At 44.6% G+C, this 17,024-nt stretch overlaps 1 long non-coding RNA gene across 1 annotated transcript; it reads left to right on the forward strand.

Moving 5' to 3' along the window:
* Positions 1 to 224: 224 nt before the first annotated feature.
* Positions 225 to 3,650, forward strand: LOC139324103 (uncharacterized). The gene is made up of 3 exons (XR_011601046.1): positions 225 to 306; positions 850 to 1,126; positions 3,059 to 3,650. It is a non-coding gene; the product is annotated as an uncharacterized lncRNA (long non-coding RNA).
* Positions 3,651 to 17,024: the final 13,374 nt, after the last annotated feature.

Here is a 17,024-nt window from a genome sequence, read left to right on the forward strand (position 1 = left end):
CCTCTTCCAGCGCCGGCCGGAAGGTCCTACCAAGGGCGCCCCCTCCCTTCGTCGCCGTCCGGCTAAAGCGCGGTGGCGCGCAGGGCCCGCGGCCCGCCACGCCCGGGAGCCGCGAGGGAGCACCGCGCCACCCGGCCTTCCGGAGCGGCTCTCCGGGCGGGCCGCGCTAGGCTCGGGCGGGCCGGGCCGCCGGGCAGCGAGCGACGCGGGCGAGACGATCAGCTGTTCGAGGGGAGGTTCAGCGCGCCGAGCCGGAAGGGAGGCGGGCAGGCGGCCAGGAAGGGCCGCGGCTCGGAGCCGCAACAGGTAACTCGCCGCCGCCGCCTCGGCGCCCGCCGGGAGCCTCTTCCTCCGCCGGCCTGGCACGACAAACTTTGCGCGGCGGAGGGAAGCGGCCCGAGAGCCGGGGGGGGGGGGCGCCCCACGTGCTCAGCGGCCGAGCCGAGCGCCGCGCGCCCCTCCGCCCGCCCGCCCGCCTCCTCCTCCTCCCGCGGCGCCATCGCTGCTCCGCCGCCGCCGGGGCCGAGAGGGCGAGGGCGGCGGCGGCGGCGGCCTCTGGGGCCTGGCCGGTCGTCAGGCGCGGCGCTGTCCGGCGCGGCCCTCTGTGTCCCGGCCCGGCGCCTCCTCGAGCCGGGGCGGAGAGGGCCGGCTAAGCCGGCCGGGGCGCCGGTGAACTCACCCTGGGAGTCCCGCAGAGGCTCGGCCGCGGGACGCGCAGCCCCACTCGGCGCGGGCGAGGCGAGGGGCCTCTGGGGCGGCTGCCGCAGCGCTGAGCTCCGGCGGCGCTGCTGCTGCTGGCGCGTCCTCAGTTCCCTTTCCCTTTTCTCTCTCTCTCTCTCTCCCTCGCAGGAAGGAAGAAGGGAATGAGGCAGGGCTGACGTGAAGGGATGCAAAACAGCCCCTCCTAACCCGCGCGGAGAGAGAGAAAGAGAAAGGCGCAGAGAGGAGGGAGAGCCGCCGCCGCCCTTTTATCTCGCTTTTGTTGTCGCACTTCCTCTCGCTCCGGCCGCGCCAAGTTTTCTTTCTCCTGCAGCCCGGCTTCTCTCCCCCCTTCCGCCTCCGCGGGGACCCCGAGACCCCCCCCCTTGCTCTCCCCGGGCCAGATGGCCGCCTCCCGGTGAAACAGGTGAGGAGGGAGCCGGGAGCCGGCCTGGCCCGGGAGACCCCTTCGCCCGGCCTCCGCCCGCCTGCCGGCAGCCTCCCCTTTGACAAGGCAAAGGTGCTGCGGGGCGCCCGAGAGGGGCCTGGCCTGCTCCTTCCTGCAGCCTCACAGGCCTCCCTGGGGAAACGTTTGGTGGAAGCCCTGAAATAAGCAGCTGAGGTTAAGAAGGCCGAGCAGCAGCAGCGGTTTGATAGGGACAAGGAAGATGTGGGGTTGTCCCTGCTTGTCCTGCAGGCGTTGGGTTAACACATCATGACAAGCCCCAATGCTTTCTGTGGCCTGTGCGTGGGTATGCCACATGCACCCAGCCATCATGGCTAATGGCACAATGCGCTGTAGGGGTCTGACCATCAGTTGTGGCTTGCTCATTAAATCCATGTGTGTAGCTAAGACGACTGCGCTTACAAAGAATGGCTTTCAGCTCAGACCTGCTGGCTGTCAGAGTTCTTCCACATATTATTTCTGATTCGTTCCCATTCTGAACCACAAAAATGTAGCCCTAAAGATTTAAAGCACGAAAGGACTCTAGTCCCTCATTAACAGCCCCCCGGGCTGTTCCCGCCCATCACGCAACCCAGGACGTACCACCCTTAGCCTGGAAACTGCCACTGTCAGCACCACGCGCGCACACTGCTGTTAGTCAGATCTCAAGGTGCCTCACTGTTCAATGCACCTTTGGAGCTGCCCTCCTGCGAGCAGCTCTTCTTTCCACACAAGCCACTTTCAAAAGACCCACACTCTGGGAAGATCCCCCATCATTGTGCCAAACCAGCATTCTGGGTTTACTGACTGATTTGTGAAACTGGCAATCGTAGTCCAGAAGGTCTGGGGGCCTGGAAATAGCCTTTTGCAGGAGAAAAACGAGCTGTCATGAATGTTGCGCAGAGAAAAGCTGCAGCTGCAGCCTCAGGATGCCTCCCTTAATCTTTTGTAGATTTTCAGGGTCTCAACTTTGATGAGGTTTCTCCCCATTCTTCTGCAAGTGTGCCCCCAGCCCACCAGAAATGACCCCCTTATCAGAGCAGCGCTTGAGAAGATAGCCAGCATTATTGGATGAGTGTTCCCTTATTTACGGAATATTGGCTCAGCCAGTGCCAAGCAGTCGGGTCACATCCACCTTAGGTTGTCACTGGGCAGATGGGTAGTGTAAGAAAGACAAATGCCCCTATGAACCCATGAAAGGAGTCCAGGAGCGCCACTGCCTGTCTTTCAGAAGATTTTGCTTTGCATTCAAGTGTGCAAGAGCCTTGAGGCTATCCAGTCCAGCCTTTTCTGGCCTCCAGATGGCAGGCAGGATCCACTTTGCTCATTCACACCCCACAGCTGCTTTTTTAGGAGGGACAAAGCTCTGTGGCCACAGATGGGCTGATCCACTGTGAAACTGGCATGTTCCCTTTTAGAGTCACCCATGTTGGCTGCTGCTACCAGAATTGTGGTGCTCTGTAAAATAACACAGCCTGTGGTTTATCTCGAGTCCTGTGTTCAATTTCAGCCAATCCCTTGGTGATGTCAGAGAAATGCCCTCTTGATGTGGCTTGGCGATTTATAGCCTCTGACACAGCAGTGAAATGCACTTAACCTTCACTACTGGTTTGGAAATGTGAGCGCACATGCGCACTTGCTCCACTCGTGTGCGCCTCTTCTGCACATGCGCAGAGGGTCAAAAATGGGACATAATGACATCCCGGTGGGTAGGCGGAGCCTCTCATCGCTGGTGCTACCAGTTTGCGTGAGCTGGATAGATCCAGCCAGATTTCACCGCTGCACTGACGCCTCCTCTTCTGTCCAAGCGAATAGCCCCAATTGCTACAATCTTTGCTTCGTTCTTCCAATGCCCTTTTTAATGTATTTCCTAAGTGCATCACATCCTTCTTAATCCTCCTTATTTCCTTCTAGGACATAAACATCTTAGAAGCAGTCAAAATGCTGACCGAAGAACCTTTTGCTGCCCCATAAATCACCCTCCTCCTTTGCTAATGGCCTCTTCCGCTGAATCTACTTCCGAGGGAGGGAGGGAGCCGCTGCCGGCATTTCCTGCTTGCCTTCCTGCCTGGCCTTCAGCACGATCTGAGCTGCTCCAGGGCAAGTGCTTGCCAGGAGCTCTAGTCGACAAGCTTCCTGAGGCACCCTGACGGCCTGTGGAGGCACAGCCTAAGCGGCTGAGGATAAGCTTCTATCAGACATCTCGGCCAACTCTTTTTATTTATTTGCATATAATCTTTATTAAGGATTTTTATTAGAATAGTAAAAGTTAATACAAACTATATAAAAAAATAATAGAATAAAAAGTGCAAGAAAAAAAATTAGGAATATAGTGAGGAAAGAGAAAAGAAATATGTAAAGAAATAACTCCCAATCTTCATCACACATATAGACAAATTTTGTAACTCCTCACCCCCTCTAAGATTACAAATAGATTTGTCCATATTCCTTCCTTTAACAATAAGCAAATCCATAAAAAACTTCAAGTCTGGTAGCAGCAAAAAAAAGTCCAAAAAGGACTGCTGGAACTTTGCAAATAAATGTCTTATTTTAACCTTGATCAAATACGCCAACTTTGCACTTTTATTTCTAACAGTCAATCTTGAGTTTATTGAAATACTGACATAAGATTTGATTTAAATTGTTTATCCAATTACACAGATTTCATCAAGGTTGCCTCTTAACAAGCCTCTTTTGACGATCCAATAAGAAAACATTTTCCACATCATTTTCTTGGTTTGCCATTTCTATTTCCCCTTTAATTTTTAACACTTCAACCAGTTTCTTTTCTATATCCAATAAACATCCTTTTCTAAAACATTATCTTGGAACATTTATACAGATAATCCTCAAGTTACAACAGTTTACTTAGTGACCATTTGAAGTTGCGGCATGCCTCCCCCCCCATCCCCCCAAGTACTTATGACACAGTCCCGAGGTTACAAATACTGCAGCACCATGGCGGTCATTCACACTTATGAACGATGGCAGAGGCACTGCAACATTTTCCCTTCCGACCCCCCCACCCCCGCCGCTGGGTCTCCACAGGTACTGGGCCTGTGAAGATTCCCTTACTTTGCAAAGATCTAGTGAGCCTTCAGTTTCTTTGCCTGCTTTGTTGCTTCAGGCCTTCAGTGCATTCACAGAGGACAGAGGCCTAAAGTACCATGAGATCACTCGAGATCTCGTGCTACTGATCTCATGTAATCTTGCACACTTTAGGCCTCTGCGAATCGAGGATGAGATCTTCGGCAAAAGGCTTTGCAAATGGAGGGAAGACTTCAGTGCTTCAGGCCTTCCCTCGGTTTGCCGTTTCATTACCAAAGCCTGGAGGGAGATTGTGTCCCGGTGGGCTCCGGTCATCTTTGCAAAAAGCCTTTGCTGGCACAAATGGAGCCGGGAGGGATGTACAGCCCCTCCCAGGCTCTGTTCTTGCTGGAAAAGGCTTTTTGCAAAGATGACCCGGAGCCCACGGGAAGCAGTCACTCTGTAGGCTTCAGCCAAAAGCCTTTACTGGCAAGAAACGAGCCTGGGAGGGGCCAGCGCATCCCTCCATTCTTGTCGACAAAGGCTTGCCAAAGTATTTGCAAGCTGATGGGACGCTTTGAGGCAGCACGATTTCCGTGCCCCAAAGTCTCCCATTGGCTTGCATATAGTTTGGGTGCCGAGACTGGAAGCTTCTGGAGGCCATGATCTCGTGTGATTTCAGGCACCCATTCTCTGCAAAAGCAGATGGGTGCCTGAAGTTGCACGAGATCACGTCCCCCAGAAACTTCCAGTCTCGGTGGCCAAAAGCTTTGCAAGCCGATGGGATGCTTCGCCCTGCCCCAAAGTGTCCTGTCGGTGTGCAAATGTTTTGCGTGCTGAGACTGGAAACTTCTGGAGGCTGTGAGCTTGCACAGTAGAGAAGCTGAAGAGGATACAGGTCACTAAATCTTCACAAGGTAAGTGACCCAGTGTGGCAGGATGTGGGGGGGAGCAATTGTGGGGAGCATGAAGTATCCTTGGGTTGGGAGGAGGCCTTGAGCGGTCTTAAGCAGGTGGCTGTTCCATCACTAGCCCTTCCCCACCCTGAGATACCTCATGTGCACTTAACAACTGTACATTTGATTAGCAAATGTGTGGGCGAAAAGGAGTTTTCAAGTTCATTTTATGTGATTCACTCCAATGAATCCTCAGGTTACGAATGTAATTGGCAGGCTCCATTGCATTCGTAACTGGAGAAGTACCTGTATTTCCACTTTCAGTACTTTTGTCTTGCCAGACAAAATTTGGTCCACATCTGTCATTCTGCCATTGACATAATCTATGCATAAAATTGGACATCATTACTGACAATTGATACTGTACTAATTTCTAGTTCCGTTCTTCAAAAATATTTAATATTTCCAAAATTATAACATTTTATGTCATTTGTAAACCCCCATTAACCAACGCCTTCTACTTAAAATCTTTAGTCCGTTCTAGTTATCTTATTTTTATTATACACCAAGATAATTTAATTTTAATTCTTTTATATTCATGCTTTTATGCTGTTGTAAGTCACCCAGAGTCACAATGGAGAGTGAAAAGGGCAGCATATAAATTTAACAAATTAAAAATAAGATAGCCAAAATAATTCTGATTTGTACAAGAAGTTACTAAACTGGACTCTTAATCTGTTGGTAACTTTCTCAGATCAAAACTGTATGTAGCTTTTGCTTTTTATTTTCTTTCTATTCTTAGGTTTGTAATTAATTTTTTTTGTTCGGAGTCGAAGCTAAACTTACCTGCTGGCTTTTCAAACTTGTTCTGAAAGTCTCTAATAGTTTTTAAATGGCTAATAGGCAGTTTCAAAAAGTGGGTAGGAAGTAAGGTTTGTGAACCTTTTTTTCTTTTTTTTTTTTTATTGCAAAAGTTTTACAATTACATTTTCACCCCTTTTTTCCCCCCCTCCACCCCCCCCAAACTTCCCGACCTCCCTAACCCTCCCTAACCCTCCCCGCCCCCAGACTTCCCTATAATATACTCATAACTCGTAAAAAAAAACACAAGAAAAAAACCCCTTAATATAACACTTATGTGTAAACTTGAACCCCTCCCTCCCCTGTATAATTTTTCTTTTTACCTCATTACATTAAAATATTTCTAAAACATTATTTTCAGATAAAAGCTATTTGATACTTTCTAGTTTGATATTTGTTCTGAACATATTCTATCCATCTTTTCCATTCCCATTCATAAGTCTCTTGTGAGCAATCTTTTAAGTATGCTGAAATCTTCGCCATCTCTGCAAAACTGGCCATCTTCAAAGTCCATTCCTCAATAGTGGGCAAAGCTTCATTTTTCCAATATTTACCTATCAACAATCTTGCTGCTGTTATCATATACAATATCAGTTTTGTTTCACCCGATGTAAAACCCTTAACTATACCCAATAAAAACAATTGTGGAGAGAATTGAATTTTTTTCTTCAAAACATTCTGCATGACCCACCAGATTTTTATCCAAAAAGCCTTAACTTTCCTACAGGTCCACCAAACATGATAATACGTAGCATCCAAACATTCACATCTCCAACATTTTGGCTGAACATTAGGGTACATACATGACAACTTTTTGGGATCTAAATGCCATCTATAAAACATTTTATAAAAATTTTCCCTCAGGTTCTGCGACTGTGTAAATTTAACATTCTGAACCCAAATTTTTTCCCATGTTTCCAACATCACTGGTTCTTCAAAATTTTGTGCCCACTTAATCATACAATCTTTAACTAATTCGGTTTCTGAATCCCTTTCTAGCAAAACATTATAAAGCCTTTTGATATGCATTGGACCTTTCTCTTTTATATGTCTAACCAATTCTTCTTCGTGCAACATAATACCAGTTTTTTGGTCCTCTTTCCATCTGAATTGTAATTGATTATATTGTAACCATGTTAGATTAATCCCTTCGTCCAACAGTGTCTGCAATGTCTTCAGCTGCCATCTGCCCGCATCTGTAAAAAGAACCTCTTTGTATAAAAACCCCCCGAGTGACATTATATTTGTATTCCACAAAGTATGACCAAGATCCAGCCATAGCGGTATTTTATAATCCCATTTGAGTCGGTGCTTCTTCCAAACTCTCATCAAAGAGTCTCTAAGTATATGACTTTTAAATACTTTATCAACTTTGTCATCATAAAATAAGTAAGCATGCCATCCAAATTCGAGATCAAAACTTTCTGCATTCAATATTCCAGTCTTTTTCCTTCCAAACCAATCACTTGTTAAAGTTAAAGCTGCTGCATCATAATATAACTGTAGGTTTGGAAGTTTAAAACCTCCTCTTTCTGAAACATCTTGCATAATTTTCAATTTCACTCTCGGCTTTTTCTCGTTCCAGACAAACTTATTCACTCCAGTTTGCCAGACTTTCAATTGTTTATCACTTTTAAGCACCGGAATCATTTGAAACAAAAAAAGAAATCTTGGCAAAATGTTCATCTTAACTGCTGCTATTCTTCCAAGTAGAGACAGCTGCAGTTTTTTCCAAGTCTCCATGTCTTTCTGCACCTCTCGCCACAACACCTCATAGTTATTTTGAAACAATTTCATGTTTGATTCTGCAACCTGAACTCCTAGATATTTTACCTTAGGTACAGTCTCAAAACCTGCCCTCCTTTCTAGCTCATGTTTACGATCTTGTGTCATGTTTTTAGCTATCATTTTAGTCTTTTTTGGATTCAGTCTAAAACCTGAAACTTTACCATAGTCTTGTATAATGTCCTTCATCAAGATTATTGATTCCATTGGCTGTGATAGGGTAACAACCAGATCATCTGCAAATGCCTTTATTCTGTAATCCTCTTGCCTAATCATTATACCTTTCAAGATATTAGAGTCCCGTATTGTATTTAGCAAGACTTCTAATGTTAGAATAAATAAAAGTGGGGACAACGGACATCCCTGTCTTGTTCCTTTTTCAATTTTAAACTCTGTTGTCAAACTTCCATTAATAATGATCTGTGCCTTTTGCTCTTGGTAAATTGCTGAAATCGCCTGTATAAATTGATCCCCAAAATCCATCTTTTTTAAAGTCTTTAGTAGAAAATTCCAATCCACTCTATCGAAGGCCTTCTCTGCATCCAAAAAGACCAGCACTGCAGGAATCTGTTTATTCTTCTCAAGATATTCCAATAAATCTATTACTTGCCTTACATTATCCTTCATGTGTCTGCCCTCGATAAATCCCGCTTGATCGTCATGAATCACCTTTTGGATTACTGGCATCAACCTGTTGGCTAATACTTTCGCATAGATTTTATAATCTGTATTCAAAAGAGATATTGGTCTATAGTTCTCTGGTTTTTTAGGACCAACTTGTTCTTTTGGTATCAAAGATATATAAGCAGTTGTCCATGATGGGGGTATTTTACCCCCTTGTTGAATATTGCAAAATAAGTCTCTAAGTTGTCCCACCATTTCAGCTTGCAAAGTTTTGTAATACACTGCGGTCAAACCATCCGTGCCAGGAGCTTTGGCTGTTTTTAACTGTTTAATTGCTACTATTATCTCCTCCTCTGTTATAGGATAATTCATTCTTTCCTTTTGTTGATCAGTAATTTTTGTAACTCTTTTATCGTTTAAATATTTTTCTATAAGTCCATTCTGCACCTCCTCTTTGGCATATAGTTTAGTATAATAGTCCACAAAAGCTTCTTTAATTAATTTTTGTTGAAAGATTTCTTTCCCTCCAATATCAATACTATCAATAATCCATATACTTCGTTTTTTCCTCAATGTGTAAGCCAACCATCTGCCCGGTTTATTAGCATTACAAAATGTATTATGCTTCGCATATTGTAAATTTGTTGCAACTTGTTCCGCCATAAGCATTTGAAATTGGTCTTTCAAAAGTTTTATAGCACTACATATTCTTTCATCTGTTGGATTTTTAATAAGTAACTGTTCTTTATTCTTTATTTCTATTTCCAATTCAGATCTTTTCTTTTGTCGAAACAGTCTATGTTTAGAGTTCATGTAGATAAGTACCCCTCTCATATAAGCTTTACTTGCGTCCCACACTATTTCAATTGGGGTACCTTTATTCAAATTTATTTCAAAAAATTCTTTCAAATGCTTTTTAAGTTCTGTTATATTTTTTTCGTATCTAAACAAGTTCTCATTTAATCTCCAAGAACGTCTCTCAACCTTATCCATCTCAATTTCTATCCATACTGGGCTATGGTCAGTCAAAGTTCTTGGAAAAATCTTTGTTCTTTTTGTCTTGACAAGTAAGTCATCTGACAACAAAATGAAATCAATCCTAGAGAAGGATCTGTGTCTGTCAGAAAAAAAAGTGTAGTCCAATTCTTTTGGATTATGTATTCTCCAAACATCTTTTAGTTCCATATCTTCTTTCATGTCAAAAAAGGTCTGTGGTAATCTGATCCTAGACTTTGCCAAACTCTTTTTATCTAATTTGGAATCAATTACTCCATTCCAGTCTCCCATAATTAAAATAGATCTGTAGTCCCATTGCAGTATTTTAGTATGTAACATCTTATAGAAATGGTCCTGTTGTTGATTGGGAGCATAAATTCCAATCAGAAGAATTTGGCCATTTGCTGTAAGCAATTCAATTGCTACAAACCTACCATCTTTATCTGCTTCTATAACTTTAGCTGTTAGCTTTTTATTTACATAAATAACCACACCATTCTTTTTTTGCGAAGTTGAAGATATAAAATGTGTTCCTAGTTTGGAGTTTGTCAAATATTTTTGATCTTGAGTTGTGATATGCGTTTCTTGTAAACAAATTATATCATTGTTAAATTGTTTCAAATATGTAAATAATTTCTTCCTTTTCTGTGCTGAATTCAACCCGTTAACATTCCAAGATAAACACTTAAACATCATCTTCATCTTTCTGGAGCAAAGGGCAGAATAATCGAAGGTCATCCGAAAGCTTCGATCTCGCTCCCCCCATGGCTCCAGTCTCTTGTGCAGTACTCTTAACTGCCTTCTTGTCTTGTCTTTCCTGTTGTTGTTATTGCTTTTGTTTAAGTAACTTAGATTGAGCTCGAGTTATACGTTGATCCTTAACTTCAATCATCCGAGCCGGGTCCAAGATTGGAGAAGATTCCAGCAGAGGCTCATCCAGAAAACCTCCTTCTGCGCCTTGCATTTCCTCTAATTCCTGCTTAGACTGTTCTTGCAGTTCTCGTTGAGGTTGCTTCTCTTCACTCTCCTTAATCTCCAAAACTGTAGATGTACGTGGAGATGGTGTTCTTTCCTTAAGAATAGTAGTATAAAAGTGCTGTGCCTTCTCCACGGTATTCAAACGATATCTTTCTCCCTTGTATCTGAAAATTATACCAATTGGGGCGTCCCACCGAAATGGTATCTGTAAATTTTGCAATTCCTTAACAAGAAAGCCAAATTCTTTTCTAGTTTTCAGCATTTTAGGAGGTAATTCTTTATAAATTCCAATTCGTGAGCCCCCCACTTGCACAGAAGTGTAAAAGGATTTTTGCAGGATGTCGTTTCTTATTTCTCTATCTGTAAAATATATGACCACATCTCTGGGCAATTGTCTTTGTCTGGCCACCCAAGAGTTCACTCTGTAAATTTTGTCTATTTTGTGAAAAACCACATCAGGATTAACTTGTAGAATCTTGGCCAGGGCCTCAGAACAAACTTGTCTCAAATCCTGCCTTCTCGAATTCCTCGAAGCCGTATGGCAAACTCCATTGCCCTGAATTGTACCATGACAATCTCATTTTCAACTCTTTGCATTTTATTGTCAACATCAGCAATTTTATAATCATTGTCTTTCATCTTAACATTAACTTCTGATTTAAGTTCTTCAACTTTAGAATCAACTTTCCCAATAAATTCTGCCAGGCCAGACGCCACTTCTGATATTTTTTTGGTCACCTTGTTTTGATTCTGTTTCACCATATCTTTAACTTCATTAATTTCCTGCATAAATTCCTGATGTGATTTTTGAAGTTTATCATCTATCTCCTGTTGAGATTTTTGAAATTTATCATCCAAAGTTTTAGAAATAAATTCTTTTAAATCTCCCACATCAAAATCTTTTTTCTGAGTCTGTATCTGTTGTGCTGGGGGAGGCTGTGCTTTATGTGTGGGAGATCCACCTCCTGTTGCCTTCGCTTCCTGCTTCTTTGAGGCCATCCTGCCACGTAGGCTGGTTTTACTAAAAAGGGAAGTTCTTCTTCCTCTCCCACCTCCACAAAGACTTCTAAAAAAGTCCCCCAGATTTAATCAAATAAAAACCAAAGTAAAACAAAGTCCAGTATTAAAAAAGGAGAAATTTCTCTGTTATTCTCTTGTTACAAGCGAAGCAACTTTGTAGCAACTTAGTAACTTTGTAACAAAGCAAGATAACTTCACCAATCCACACTTGCTGGCTCGTTAACTCTAATGCTGAGCGCCATATTTTTTCAAGTCACTTTCACTCATTCGCATTTTTTCTTAAATTGAAAAGTCAACAAAGCGCTAATACTTGCGATTCCAAGTTTCAGGGTTCAAGTGTATATCCGCTGCTTGTTAAAGTTAGTTCCTTTCGCTTTAAATGTTTACTGCAGCCGGCTTGTTCTGCAGAAGCAGAATCGTCCCACGCCGTGGAGTCTCAGCAGGTTGGGAGGGAGCCGCGCCTGTTTCCTCCCCAGAAACGATTCCCTGGGGGGCTACAGGGGCTCGACCTGTGCCCTGCTATCTCTCCTCCAACAATCCTCAGGATTTTGAAGTTTTCGAGCCGCTTCTCGATCGCGAAGCGGCTCTACAGGCGGCGGGGCTGGCGGAGCTTCAAAAGGCACCGCCGCCGCCGAAGGCTAGCAAACCGGTTTTTCCTTCTGTTCAGTTGTGTCCAATTGTTTTGGGGACTGGATCAGTCGCTGCAGTTTTCTTGGCAAAGTTTTTCAGAGTGATTTGCTATTGCCTTCTCCTTAGGGCTGAAACAAAGTGACTGGCCCAAGGTCACGCAGCTGACTTTGCGCCCATTAGAACTAGAACTCCTGGTTTCCCAGTTTCTAATCTGATGCCTTAACCATTGACACCAAAGAGGCTCTCCTATAAAAAAATCTATGTCCTTTAGTGTAACCTTATGCGTCTTAACTTTAGTGTCCTTATAAAGTTAGTGTCTTCAGTATGAGCAAGAAGCCTAATTCCTGTCTCCCAGTGCTGATACCAGTGGAAAACTGCTGTCTTGCAGACTCCTCACAAGGAGCAGTTGTCTAGAGCACATATAGATGATCTCCAGTCTTCTTCTCTGAAGAGTTTCCAAGGAACCAGTCTACTCACCTGTGCTTTGGTCTTTGCTGTGGTTGTTGGCTCTGCTTTCATGGAGGCATCGCCACTTTGCCATCTCACTCGCAGAGGTCCATACCAGGGTAACTCCAAAGGAATTCCTATACTAAATAGGCTGTTGCTTCAGTTGGCAGTATGCCAACTTCCTGATTACTTTTTCTTAATTAAAAAAATCCTAATTACAAACAAGAGGAACAGCCAACTTGGTGGGCATAAAGAAAGGTATCTGGGCCACATTAATGTCCAGAAATACGACATACATTAAGTTATGCATTTGTGACCTTGCCATATATGTTATGAATTTTTTTCTGAAGAAATATTACTGCTTTTATTGATTTAATTTTTGTAGAGGATTAAAGTGGCAGAAATCTATGCTGTGACTTGGTGTTTATTCTCACTTTGAAATTGATGGGAGAGAATTGGTTTCTAAGATCATGGTTTGTGTTGCCTTAATAATGGACCACTGCATGAGACAGGCTACGTCTCCCAAGAACTGGGAATCTCATTTTCAATGAAAAATTATGACCTTTGTTGTACATCTTACTAATGTCCAGGAGATGAAAAACAAATGGAACAAGCGTGTGATCTTAGGAAAGTATAGTAAAATGAGTATACAGAGAAGGCTATCATGGTGAGAAGGCTATCATGACACGAAGACAATAATTGTTCAAAACGAACTGAAGCAAAAGGAAAGAAAAAGGTGCATTATAATATGCTCAAACCAAAATATATAAACTTGGCAATGCTGTAGGAGTCTATAACTAAGAAGAAGATATGAATGGTTTCCATAATCAAATTGCAGACTTTCATATTCCAGAAGTTATAAGTGATTCGGGACTTTTATACTAGTATCTGTGAGAAAGAAACTCTACATCAGGCAAGACAATTTCATTGAGGGCCGCATCAGGGTTGTTTTTGACATGGGGGGGCGTGGCCAGCTCAACATCAGTTGTGTCAGCGCCTATGGTGGCCCAAGTGCTCTGCCAGCAAAAACGGACTCCCAAGCTCTGTTTTCAGCTGTGACAGCCTCCTGCAACCCTCTGCCAGTGAATATGGAGCTCGGGAGGGCTGCACGTGAGCTCCGTTTTCACTGGCAGAGGGCTGCAGGAGGTCATTGCAGTTGAAAATGGACCTCAGGAGACTGTTTTTGCTGTCGGAGACACCATGGGCCAGTCCTTCACTGTTTCCAGGGCGGCTCCACGGGCCAGATCTAAGCACCCTGCAGGCTGGATCCAGCCCACAGCCCTTGAGTTTGACACCCCTGCTTGACATAGTCCTTCCAGGACAGTCATAGACCCTGCAGATGGTTTGAATAGAAGCCCCGCAAACACTCTTCTAAGCCGGAACTTCTACCGTTTTCCAACACCAAAGGATCTGTCCCACCAAGGAATGGTGAGGAGCAACTTAAGCTTCAGACTTCAACTGTCCCTTTACCTTGAGTGAATTTCAACTTCCAGGTTAGATGAATTTGCATTCTAGTACTAAAGGAGCTACTTAATGGTTTTGCTGAACTTTTTCAGCAAACTTTTGGAAGGGCCAGTTGGTTAGAAGGGAGCAAATGTCTGTGTCTTCCAAAAGTTGCTCTGACACTGAGATTTGGAAAGAATCTAAAGCAGAACACAAACAGCTATTTATAGACACCTGGTAAAACAATGCAATAATTACCAGAAATCATGGATTTATCAAGAACAAGTCTTGCTTCACTGAACTCATCTTTTTCTTTTTGGCTTCCTTAATACACTGTGGGTGGCTGTCATGTGATCGGTACTCTTGATTCACTTATTTTTCTGTCTTAAGTGGTGTGATACTCTGATTAGAAAACTATGAGCTGGGCACCCTGACAATTAAATGTATCAATAAAGGAGAATATTTGTAGCTCCGGATTGAAATGAAGGGTTGTTGATGCTCTCTGAGCTTGGTTGTTTTCTTGCAATAATGAATGAATGAATGCAATTAATGAAACATCTGCAAGAAAACAACCAAGCTCAGAGAGCACCAAGGACCCCTCAGTTAAATGTATACATAACTACCTAAAATATCTTATGCAATATGTGCTCATCAATCCTCCTTTGTAAATGGTGGCAAGAACTGTCAAGCATGTAGCCTTATATTCTAATATTTTTATTAAAATGTTTTTGTTTAAATATTTTGATTTTATTGTTTTTATTGTGTGGCACCTAGAGTCACTCTTCTGTGAGATGGTCAGCTATGTAAATATGGATGTGAGTGAATGAATAAAAGAATGACCTGGATGAAGAAGCACGGAAGGGCTTGTAGAGAGCCACGGAAGGGGCCCTGGAGCAGGAGGCGTCCAGAAGCCAGCAGGTGCAGAAGAGGCCGGAGGGGCAGCCGGGAAACATTAGAAAGAGGCTCAGCGCGGCTCCTCCCCGACTCCCAGGAAAGGAGGAAGGGCGGCCATGGTCTCTTAGGGAGCCGCTCTCAGGCCCGCTCTCCCTTCTGGGGCTGACGGGAACGCTCCTCAACCCGCAGCCAAGGCAAAATCGCCAAGAACCCTCAATGGGGGTGGGTGGGGGGAGGCTAACTCGGCAAGATACGCGGACTTCAATGCCCAGAATCCCCCAGCTGGCAAACCAGAGGAAGACGCTGAAGAGCGAACTGCGGCTTCTTGGAAGGCAAAATCGAAATCGAAGCCCTCCCACCCCCACCCCCCACGTTGCGCGCCAGGGCCGGCGGTCCCGGGAGTGCCGAGCGCACGAGCCGGGGCTGCAACGCCGGGCGGCCGGGAATCGCCCTTCTCGCCCCTGCAGCTGCAACGCCCCTCAAGGCGCACCGCCACCGCCGCTCCAGCCGCCCGCAGAGGACCCGCCTGGCTCGCCAGCGCTCCCGAGCGGCGGGGGGGGGGAGGGACGCGACAGGCTGGAGCCGGAGGGGGGGGCAAGGGCGGCCGCCAGGCGCTTCAGGGGAGCCCCCACCCCGGCTGAGCCCCGCGCGCCCCGCCTCTTGCCAGCTGGTGGCAGCCCCCGCCCGGCCTTAGGAAGGGAGGGGGCCGCTGGGGCGGGAGGCCGGAGCCCCAGGCGTCCCTCCCCAGGAGCTGGGCCAGTCGGTGGGGGGCGGCCCAGCTGCAGCCTCCGGACAGAAGCGGCTGCTCGGGCGCGTCCAGCCGAGGGCGCCTCTCGCTGTTTCCAGCCCGCCTCCGCCTCCGCCTCCTTTCCCTCGACGCTCGCGGAGAGCGGCCTGACCTCCTCTGTGCATGGAGATGATTTGAAGGCGGCTGTGACGCCTCCCTCATCCTGGCTTTCTTAACGCTCAGCCTGCCCGGTGGAGTCTGACTTTCCAGTCCTCCCCTCCTGTTTTGTTTATTAAGCTGATAGAGCCTCTGGAGGCAAACAAAATTAAAAAAGGAGACTACAACAAACACATTCGGCTTATTTTTCCCTTAGTTTAACTTGGCCTTTGCCCAAGAATTTCACCTGTCTCTGGCTCTCTCATATGCACCTTCATTCAATTGTAAGTCGAAGGTGTTCCCTCCATCATCACACCTAGGAACACAAACAGATTGCTTTCATCTCAGCCTCAGTTCGTGTCTTAGTAGAAGAGCCAGACAAGGTGTATCCATCAACTCATCTAATAAGTTCAGAAAACAGAAACCGATTGAAAAATACAAGATAACATCTATTGAGCAGACCAATCAGCTTGCCTGCAGCACAGCAGTGATTCTTAATAGGAGAAGTGAGCTTTGAAATTAGAAAACCAAAAGCAGAATCATATGCCAAAGTGGAAGGTCAGACGAGGTCAAAATAAAGAAATTAAGATCAGCTGAAAATAATTTAGAGAACATGAAAGAGCAAAATTTGAAGAATGAGAGGAGCAAATCTAGTATAAATCATATGGAACAATTAAACAGCAGAAATGTTTAAACATCAAGTGAAAAGAATTAAATACTGAACTCAGAATGAACAACTGCATGGCTTTTGATGCAAATATCTGACTAATTTACAAGATTGGCTAACAGCTTAATAACATTGCATAAAGACTACATCAGTGATTGCTTAATAACTGACAAAACTGATTCAAAAAGTCTCAGCAAAATGGTCACCACCAGAAACAAAGGCTGATAATATGATTGCATACAATGCTTATATATCTTATGGGTATAATAGCAGACAACTTCCAAGATTTTTTAGAAGAAAATGGTTTTAGAGAATTGAAAAAGTAAAAAAAAAAAAACAGTCTGGATTGCTTATGAAATAGCATTTGATTCATTACCACATAGCTGGCTTGCCCATCCTCTCAGTTTTAATTGAATTCGGTTTTAATTGGGTTGTTTTAAATCTTGGGCCGAAATTATTTAATTGTTTTTTAAACATCAAATTTTATATGCAATGTTTTATCTCGGCTGTACATCGCCCTGAGTCCCGCAGGAGAAGGGCGGTATAGAAATAAAATAAAATAAATAAATAAATAAATAAATAAATAGTTGAATAGAAAGAGTGCAGAGAAGAGCAACAAAGATGATTGGGGTGTTGAAGCTAAAACATGATGAATAGTTGGGGGAACTGGGTATGTCTAGTCTAACAAAGAAAAAGACTGGGTGGGACATGATAGTGTAGGAAGTTAGC

The sequence above is a fragment of the Pituophis catenifer genome, unplaced genomic scaffold, assembly GCF_029215685.1.
Source record: "Pituophis catenifer annectens isolate HBS135680 unplaced genomic scaffold, rPitCat1.0.hap2 SCAF_14, whole genome shotgun sequence".
Taxonomy (NCBI): Eukaryota; Metazoa; Chordata; class Lepidosauria; order Squamata; family Colubridae; genus Pituophis; species Pituophis catenifer.